At 35.3% G+C, this 9,787-nt stretch overlaps 1 protein-coding gene across 1 annotated transcript in view; it reads right to left on the bottom strand.

The window, feature by feature from the left end:
* The window catches only part of Cntnap2 (contactin associated protein-like 2), a 1,999,509-nt gene that overhangs the window by 1,052,553 nt on the left and 937,169 nt on the right, over window positions 1-9,787 (bottom strand). The gene's annotated exons all lie outside the window — the stretch shown is intronic.

Genomic DNA, 9,787 nt, shown 5'->3' with positions numbered 1-9,787 from the left:
GTGGCAGGCCAAAAATTAGAACCTTCAGAGGGAGAATAAAATTGTCATTCTCTTTAGAAATTTTTTTATACAAAATAACATGAATTGTATCATTTCGTCTGACCTTTGTAATTTCAGTGTTATATTGTGTGACCCATATTCAAGGCAGTGAAAGCCCAAACACGTGGGGAAAAGAACTATTTACACTCACCCAACAATCTGTGCTAAAAATAGTCCAGATCAATAACCCTGAAATGGTAAGAAGTGGTTCTAAAAGTTACTATGGAAGCATATATTTAGCCACTGATGGAAGAAAAATTATAAAGGCATATTTATGTAATAGTAATATATTTTTAAAGTTAATTAATCAATTTCTAAAAATACCACTGGGCAATAAAAAATTAATTTATTACTTTGAGTAATTTATTACTATGAGAAATTAAAATGTTTCCTTATACAACATTCCTTGAGCAATACCAATAATTATTTTAAAATGCAATATTTCTAATGGAATTAATATTTAATTCAATATTTTATATTTATATTTTAAAAATAATAGGTTGACATAATTAAGAGTTAAGGCAAACTAAATGTATAACTTCAACCTGAAGTGGGAGAAATTGTTTTGGAGCCTTTCTGCCATAAATTCTAACAATAATCAGAGGAATAAATATCTACATCTTAGGCTCCTGGAAGGTAGCTTGGAGGTAGGGGAGTGGAGGGTTCATAACAGGGCCTCATGGGATTTCCGAGGGCCTCATAACAAAAGTGAGTATGTACTAAATTACAGTTGTGATATACTCCAAAGTATATTTAAGTAGCAAAAGTAATTTCCAGGAAAATATAATGCTCATATTGTCACATACTTTTGATTCGTTGGTCCAAAAGGGGTTTGATTACCAGATGGTAAAAATCTCTAGGGTTTTATACTTGTAGAAACAGAATGAGAAATTCTCCAACTGTAAAGTGGGGAAAAATTAAAGAATGCTATTATTTTCTTGAAGAAATGAACACAGGCAATGTGGGATGGAGGACTGTGAGATTGTCTGCCCTTCTCCAGGCCTGTTTTTGGAAAAGAGGGTTTTTAAACTGTAAATTTTTTCAAACTGTTCCCTTGTTTAAAAACTTCTCTGGGTTTCCCACTGCACGTTGGAAAAAAACTCAAGTTTTTATCATACCCTTATTTCTTCATGGTCTGGAAATTGTCCAATTCATCATCCTTATCCATGTCACTCAGACTAAGGGTACAAGAAAGGGATTATTCACTGGTCCCTTGAATCTGATCGATGGTATAATTTCAGAACTTTGTGACTGAGATTATAATGCAGGATAGAGGAAGCAGAAATCTATACTATTTCTCACATACATAAATGCATGCATACATATCTGTGTACACAAACCTACGCACATATTTGTTTTAGAATCATAATCTGTTATCCTGTCAACTCAGTCAATCTCTTATGTCATTTAATTCCTTCATGTAGAATCTCTTAAAAGTGTCTTTTGCCATGTGAGTTAATACATTTACAGGTTCTGTGGGTTAGGACATGGGTATCTATGGAAAGGAGACACTATTCCTTCTTCTGCAGATGGATATGAAAGGGAGGATAATGTTCAGTGTATGTGCATATATAAACATTTATGATGAGGTCAGTGATCACAATAGTATATACTAAATAGAAAGTACTTTCAATTCCATATAGGTACAGAGGCAATGAACAGAAGCAAAAGATCCTACTCAGTTACCAAAACCTGCATTAAGTGATTGTTTTTAGCACTAGAAGTTGAAAGAGCAGATCCCTTGGCTTTCAAGTGGATGTCATATCCCAAAACTGGCAAGTGGCTGGCCATACAGACAAACACCAAATCTAAGTAGTTCCCCGTGATTTGAAGTGATTTGAATTGAAGAGGGAAAAATAAGATCAGGTGTATAATATTTTTCACTGAGGCAGGAGAATAACATTGTAAATTTTAGAAGAAAAGTATATATGCATAAGTAATAGAATTTAGGAGCTAGAATTAATTTGAGATAACAAATATCAGAATGATTCTAAGACAAGTGTGTGCATATGTATGTTAACCCCCACATGTGTGTGTATAGCTCATGCATTTCACACAACTAATAACAAGCAATGGGAAATGATGAAAGAAAGTATATAATATACAGTACATATTAAAAGTTTCTTATTTTTAAGAATCTAAATATTTTGATTTAAGAAGAAAAGTAATTATGGGACACTCACTTAGCACAATGCCTGAACTATAACAAGTTCTTTTAGATGTTTGTTGAGTGATTAATTTCAATATAAAGACCTATGGCAAGAAAGTGATTGAAATGTGTATTAAATGTGTAAGTTAGGCAGTTACTATATAGCCTATCTGCTATTCTATAACACTGAGGAACTGAATTTAATTATCATTTTGTTTCAAGAAATATCTATTTTTCAAGTGACAGAATAAATGGATTTTCAATTCCTACCCATTTATTCCTTGCAGTTAATCCAAGACAGCTTTCTCAGCTTGGGGTTGAGCATCTTCTGAAGTTGCTTATTAGACTGGATCACTCCCATGGGAATGAGAAGTCCCCTTCAAATCCAGTTATCAGTATGAACATGAAACTTCTACTAATTACTTAAATGGCCACATGAATCTTTTGTAATCTTATCCAAAGTACCAGCATAAAAAAATGTCTACTCCATGCTGATAACCCCCACTGTCTGATTTTATGGTACATTTGACCTATCATTGCTCTAGATGTTCAGCATGTCATTTCAGTTAGTGAAAGGAGGTGAGGAAAGTTTCATAGAAGTTTGCAAAATGATATTCATGCTGAATATAGATTGTCAGGAAGCCTGTTATATCAGTTCTAACAACTAGAGACTCATTCATAGTTTCATCCACTGAGAACTCTGATCAACACAGATACCAGGAAAGCTAAGGCATTCCACCTCCTTGTGCTCTCACCGAAAGAGACTCTAGAGGTTTTCATGAGAAAAAAGATGCATTGTTCCTGAATTCTCCCCCCTGCATTCATTCCTGCCTTCCGGAGGGTAGACCTCAGGGCCAACTCCGGGTATACTGCGGATGCTATTTCTTTCTCTGTGCCTTCCTCTCTCTTCACACTAGTTTTTCTACCTCTGATTGGTTTCTTTGGGATAGAAAGGATATGTGCAGAAACACTGGTTGTAACTTGTAAAATTGCGCATAATAAGAAATGTACAAATAACCTAAAATAAAACTTGTGTAATAACGTATTAGCATTCTTGGTGTTTAAACAGAATGCCAGGTACTCATGTCTTAAAACTGAAGATAATTAATTTGGCTTATGGTTTTAGGAGATTCAGTACATGATCAGAACTCTGCAGGAGGACAGCATGGTAGAAGGCAATGACAGAGCAAAGCCGCTTAGTTCATGGTGACCAGGAAGCAGAACATGGGAGCAGCATAAGACAGAAAAGGAGAGGGACCAGATATATTACCCAAGGTTGTGGTCTCAAGCCATACCAGACACACCCAGAACTGTGCTCCTTGATACTCCAAGCAGTCAAGTTGATATCACCTACTTTAACCATTATAAGTAGCAACTAACATAAGAGTCATTTGTCACTCTTTATCAAATGAATATTTAAGCCAGAGTTGCTGATGAAGAGCTTCAAGATGAGGTAGGAGAGAACTGTAAAGGGACTGAATAATTTAAAAGAAAAATAATAGATGAGAAGGAGATGGAATGACAAATAATGAACAGAAACACCACATATTTCAATTAGGTGAAACTGATTAGATAACATCCTTGATCTTGGATCATTTAATTCTGGGTGCTTTAAGACAGATCCTAGAATTAATATTTAACTGCTCTGTAAATGGCTAATTAATTTCAGCAGTTAATCCACCTGTCCCTCGCAGTACTGTCCAACGGTGTACCTTCCTCTCGGCCACAGGTTGGGGTCACACATGTCTTTATCTCCTCCCCATACAGTGCATTTTTTTTCCATTAATTTTCCATTAAAGTATATCTGAGATGCTTGCACATTGTGAGCGCTCAGCAGTGTTGTAGCTGTGAATAGCATCTCAACCGGAATTGAAAAAAACCACAACAGCTCATTTAACTATTTCTTCTTATAATGCCATCTATGGAAAAATTACACATTTTAGTGGGTGCCCAGTACCATAAAGTACTCAATGTGTTGTAACATACAAAGCACTATTATTACATTCTTATATTCTTTTTTGATATGTCACAAGAGGAAAATATTACTTTTTTTCTATTCCTTTTTGCTTGTTAATATCAACAATATTGGAACTCTTCATTTCTTTACTTTGCCAAAACTGCAAAATCTTGGAAAGTTCTATAAATCAGTATGCAATATCTGTGTGTGTGTGCATGTGTGTGTGTGCATGTGTGTGTGTGTGTGTAATTCATGTGGAGTTTTGTTTCTCACCATATATTATAGGGCTCCATTCCAATCATGATTATTTTTTTCTTTCATTACATATGTCCATTATTCCTACATCACAGGAATCAAGAGAAAGAAAATACAGGATGGACCTTGTCAACTACCAGTTTGATCATCTCAGTATTTGCAGTGGGGAAATACTGAAAACTTTAAGTGGAGGTGATGTGATCAGACTTGTGTTTTACAAATAGCATAATATGTCAGATTCAGAATGGATTGAAAGCGATACTTATCTGCATCCAAAACAGCATTATGGAAGCCAGATCACTCATCTGATTAAGAGCTCAGATAGATTTTGATTATGGTGGACACTGAGAAAGACAGTTGTATATGTAAGGAAATTTATGAAGCAACTGATAAGAAATCAGATACTGAGAAGAAAATAGAAGTTAAAACAATAAGCTTAGCTTTTAAGACAGAATGATTGCAGTAGGATGCTGCACTTAACAGGAGTTAAGGAGGGGAATGGGATGCACTACATTTGTCTGATTGGCCATTTCTGAGAGGACAGTTTGGGGGTGGGGTTGTGGGGGACCCTCCTCTGTCATAGGCATAAGCTCACTGTGGCTGCTATTGATTCCTTTGAATTATAGGGTGTTGTACACAGTTCTATAAAAATTTTCTGGTTATAAAACTCCACTTAAAATCTTCCCCACATATCTCCACAGATTCTGTGGCAGTATGAAGTGATGGAGCCCCTGAGAAATTGTAGCTGCCAGGGTTTGCCTCTGACAAACCTCCCTGATTTCCCAGTGCAGTCAGCTGTAGGGGCTTGGGATCCCCTCGCTCCCTGGAAGGTGATATCCCAGTGGTCACAGCTGCACCCCTGCTTTACTTCCAGTCATTTGTATTGTCTCTGAAATTTAAAAGAAGTTTCTGTTTCTGGCTATTTAAAAAAATCAGCATCCTTAAGAAACAGTTAGTGCTTATATTGTTTGATCATGCCCATATCTGGTAATCTGAGCAACTACTTTGAAGAGAATACTATGCAATATAACAACCATTGTTAATTTCCTATCGTCTTGTTTTGAAATTCTGTATCATTTTTATTGTTTTTTTCCTCTTTAAAAAGAAAATAAATATCCAATTTAATCATTGGTATAGACCCAATTACGCCTTTCTGGGCCAGTTTTAAAGATATTTGTTGTAAGTAATTTCATGTCTCAGAGAAGCCAAGTTCAAGCACACAACAGTGCAGGTGTTATTCTGCCCTTATCAGCAGGGGTGGGTAGGGTTAGCACTCTATGTCCCTTTGCAGCGGTGGTGGGTGAGGGTAGTGCCTAGAAGGAGCTCCTGCATAGGCGTTCAGTATTAAATAACAAAAACACATTAGCACATCTCTTATTGTTCAACTCGCAGACAGCTTGCTAGTTTTATTTTTCTGTCCGAATTTCTCAACTGGAGAAAAAAAAATAGGCAACTATCTTTTTGCCTGATTGTGCATACTTAACAACATAAAAGATTGCAAAGTTTGCATTATGTGAATTGAGACATTTTAACAGTGGAGTCACAAATGGCTGGTAAAATATTTGAACCAATTAGATAATAGCATGAAAATTAAAAGTCAAGGAAATATATAGGAATTATTCTACAGAATAACAGCATTAACTTTTCTCAGAATCAATATATTTATTAATATTTTAAGTGAAAAAGAAATGTATAATTCATCGTTCTTTAATTATCATTCAGTCCATCACCTCAACCCTGCCCTGTAGAGAATTTTCCCCTTCCTTTGACATTTTTAAAGTTAAATATTGCCCACTTGGAATAAATTTGACTTAGGTAACCTTTTAGGATGCGCAGGAACACAGAGTGCTATAAATGTCAAGGAAAAGATAAACCTTTATTTCTTTACTCAGGCATAACAAAAATAATAAACCTGCTATTGTACACGTTAGACAGTCAATAGAAAAATCTGCTTATCTTCAGAATCATAAGCAGATAATAACATCATTAAGGCAGGTAATAAAGTTAGAAATGAAAATGAATTAATATTAGTACAAAGCATATCTGGAGAGGGCAGTGATATATTTATCCTCTCTGCCTTCCCAATAGTGTCTTGCTTACTATTTTGAAAATTCTGGGTACTCACTAAAGGTACATTGAATGACTGACATTTTGAATTATTTAATTGCAGATATTCTCAGTTTTTCCAATATAATTCACTGGTAGGCTCAGGGTTATAATATAGTATTTCATGTGTAGGGAGTTGGCAAATAGAGTAAATACATGATGCTTACTTGACTCAGCTTCATGACACTATTTAATCCAGAAGCTCATTAGCCAATATGACCATTCTGCTAAGGTTCAAACTCCTGATTTGGTGTCTGAAATATGTAAGATAACTTACGTGCTACAGCCACACATGTAGGTGGACAAAGCAGAAACGTGATTGTAACATAGATTGTTCTTTATGTTTACAACCAAACTGAGCTAAAGTCATGATTTAATGTTCAAAGAATCATTGTAAGTATAAATTGCACCTCCTAGTTAGGAGTAAACGCACTCCCTTCTGCACCATCTGGTTAACTCAAAAATTCTACTTTATTACAGGTAGGTCCACTTTGTGGTCATCTGTATATCTGGAACTGAATGATGCAAACCCTGTATTTCTATTTCCCTTATAGGAATCTGTGCTCCTAGAGTTCCCATCATTTATTTTTCTTTGTTAAGCTAGAATTTCTGATGCAAGCAAAAATCTCTGATTCAATAATAAAGATTTAGGGGCTGGGGATTTAGCTCAGCGGCAAAGTGCCTGCCCGGCAAGCACAAGGTCGTGAGTTCGGTTCCCGGTACCAGAGAAAAACCAAAAAAATAAAAAAATAAAAAAATAATAATAATAAAGATTTAGCCAACCTCCTATCAATGAATTTTTTTAAGCTGAGGTGTTCTTTAGAGTCATATAAAAAAGCAGAAAAACAGGGTTCAGAACTACAATCTACACATAGTTAGAGATATATAATACAGCTATTTTTCCTTTAGCAGAATTCATGAGCAGTACACACTGGGTGGGGTTATCTGAAAGAAAATAACCCCACTTCATCAAAATGACTTACGCCAGGTAATCTGAGATTGATACACTGACTTGATCTTTTAAAGGTACTTATTTGTCTTATCGTCAGTACAAGAAACTCACCATTGCATGTACCATATCTGCTGCAGAATATTGTCTATTCTCCTGCTATCCTCCATCTTCAAATCAATATTTACAGTAGAGTTTTACAAAAGGGGATAGACTACATTTCTAACTTATATTTTATTTGTAATAGTCTGTTTAAATGTAAAATACATTACATTCATTTTCTCAGCAACAATTAGGAAAGCTATACTTATTTCTAAAATACTTCTTTAAGTGCAGAACTTGCAAAATGTCATTTTTCTAATAGCTGCAATGAAAAGAGGAACTCTAAGATAATAGAAATAGAACTCCAATATAAGATATTACAATATTTCAAACCTACACATGCAGTTTGTTCTTTTTCAGTAGAGCATAAAACGACTCAGATATTGTAGAAATGAATTTAAATCAAACATAACCTTTATCATATGAGACTATTATGAAGGTTATAAATACTTATGTACCAAAGGCAATTTAGGGGAAAATTAGCCAATTAGTAACTCTCCTTATGTCTGAATTAATTAAGAGAAAAATCCATATTTACCATAGCAACTAATTCTATTTGAAAATGTCTGACACACAGAGCTCTGAAAAGAACATCACTAACTCCTATCCATCATTTTCAATGTCTATATTTGACATTATATGCAGATGTTATTTGAAACATTCCTTCAAATCTACTTTTATAGATATATTTTGAGATTGGTAGTCAATCTTATGATGGTACCATCTAATAGTGAAGATAGGTATTAAAAGGCAAAATCAACTAACTCTGTCATCAAAAGTTAACCACGTAATATTATTAGAAGTAGAACATTATCCCATCACTCTGGGAAGATTCTTAACATTTCAAAGTGTAACAGTTATGAGAATAGCAACAATTAATGATATTGATCACTAAGGTAAAAGTCAAAGATGGATGAAAACAGTGAACAACGGAAATGTCAGGTTCCATCTGACTTTTCCCAGGATTGACCACAGAGAAATGGATTTTTTAAACTGAAAAAGAAATGCAGTTATATACTGGTTGGGCAATATTTGAATTTTTATTTATTATTAATGTATTATTAATTATTGCAACATGCAGTGACTACTTTCATCATGGGTATTTGGTGCATGTACATGACACATCTTAATTTTTTTATATCCCCTCTCCCTTCTACTGTTCCTCTCCCACTCCATGGCTTGGTCACATTCCCACTTGCAGTAGATCTATCTCCATGTTTCCTTTCGTCTATCTCTTATTTTCCTCTTTATTTATACTTTAGATTTCTGATATGAGAGAAACCAAATAGTATTTAAGCTTGTGTGTCTGATTTGTTTCACTTGATGTAGTAACAAAACCACTACTCAGTTTCTTTAAAATCCAGGAAGATGATTTTACTGAAGGATTCCAGTTCTCTCACTGTATTACTCAGCTTCCTGCTCACTGACATCCAGTGCCTGACACCGACAACTTATAAGAAGGAGGTTTAACCTGGCTTATAGTATCAGGTGACTCAGTCCATGGGCAGCTGATTCCAGAGCAAAACCATCATGGCAGAAGTAGTGGTGGAGCCAAGATGCTTAGTTCTTGGCAGTGGAGAAGCACAGCAAGAAAACAGTGATAGAGAGGAAGAGGTGAGGGGCCAGATATAGTACCCAAGGTCGTGCTTCCAGGACTGATTCAGAGATACCCAGAAATGTGCTTTACCAATCTCTTGGGTGTCTCCCAAGCCAATCAAGTTGACACAATCAAGCTTATTTTTCAGTTTTAAATAAGGGTCTTCTTTGGGGGTGTTTACATTAGGGTCTTTATCATCTTTTGTGGCACTTTCCAGTAGTAATATGCTGGTTGAGACTCCACCTTAATTGGTTTCCTTGGAATAGCTAAGCCAAATAACTGTCTATTAAGATTCACTTTTTGCCTGGCAAGTGTCTCAGGTATGAGATTAGGGGTATAATTGAAGAAAATCAAAATGATCCCTAAAAATACTAAATCTTCTCCTCAAGTCTTAGTTTTAATGTGGAGTCCTTACAGTAGCAGGTAGGAATCAGCCTGAAGCATTAAGCAGAGCAAAATTTATGGAACGGCTAATTGTAGCCAAGTCTTCTGTGTCCCCTCTGCCTGAAATCCACATTAAAGTCAGAGTCTACAACATGAGGAAAGGAGCGAAGTTTAAACCGGGGAAAATAAACTTTTACCCCTCATAGATTTCCATTGTCTAATATTCAAAATAAAGAGAGTCAGTGAAGT

Source organism: Chinchilla lanigera, unplaced genomic scaffold (assembly GCF_000276665.1).
Source record: "Chinchilla lanigera isolate Chin_1 unplaced genomic scaffold, ChiLan1.0 scaffold00090, whole genome shotgun sequence".
NCBI classification, from domain to species: domain Eukaryota; kingdom Metazoa; phylum Chordata; class Mammalia; order Rodentia; family Chinchillidae; genus Chinchilla; species Chinchilla lanigera.
The sequence above is the reverse complement of the archived record's forward strand: the minus strand, read 5'-3'. Positions and strand labels throughout refer to the sequence as shown.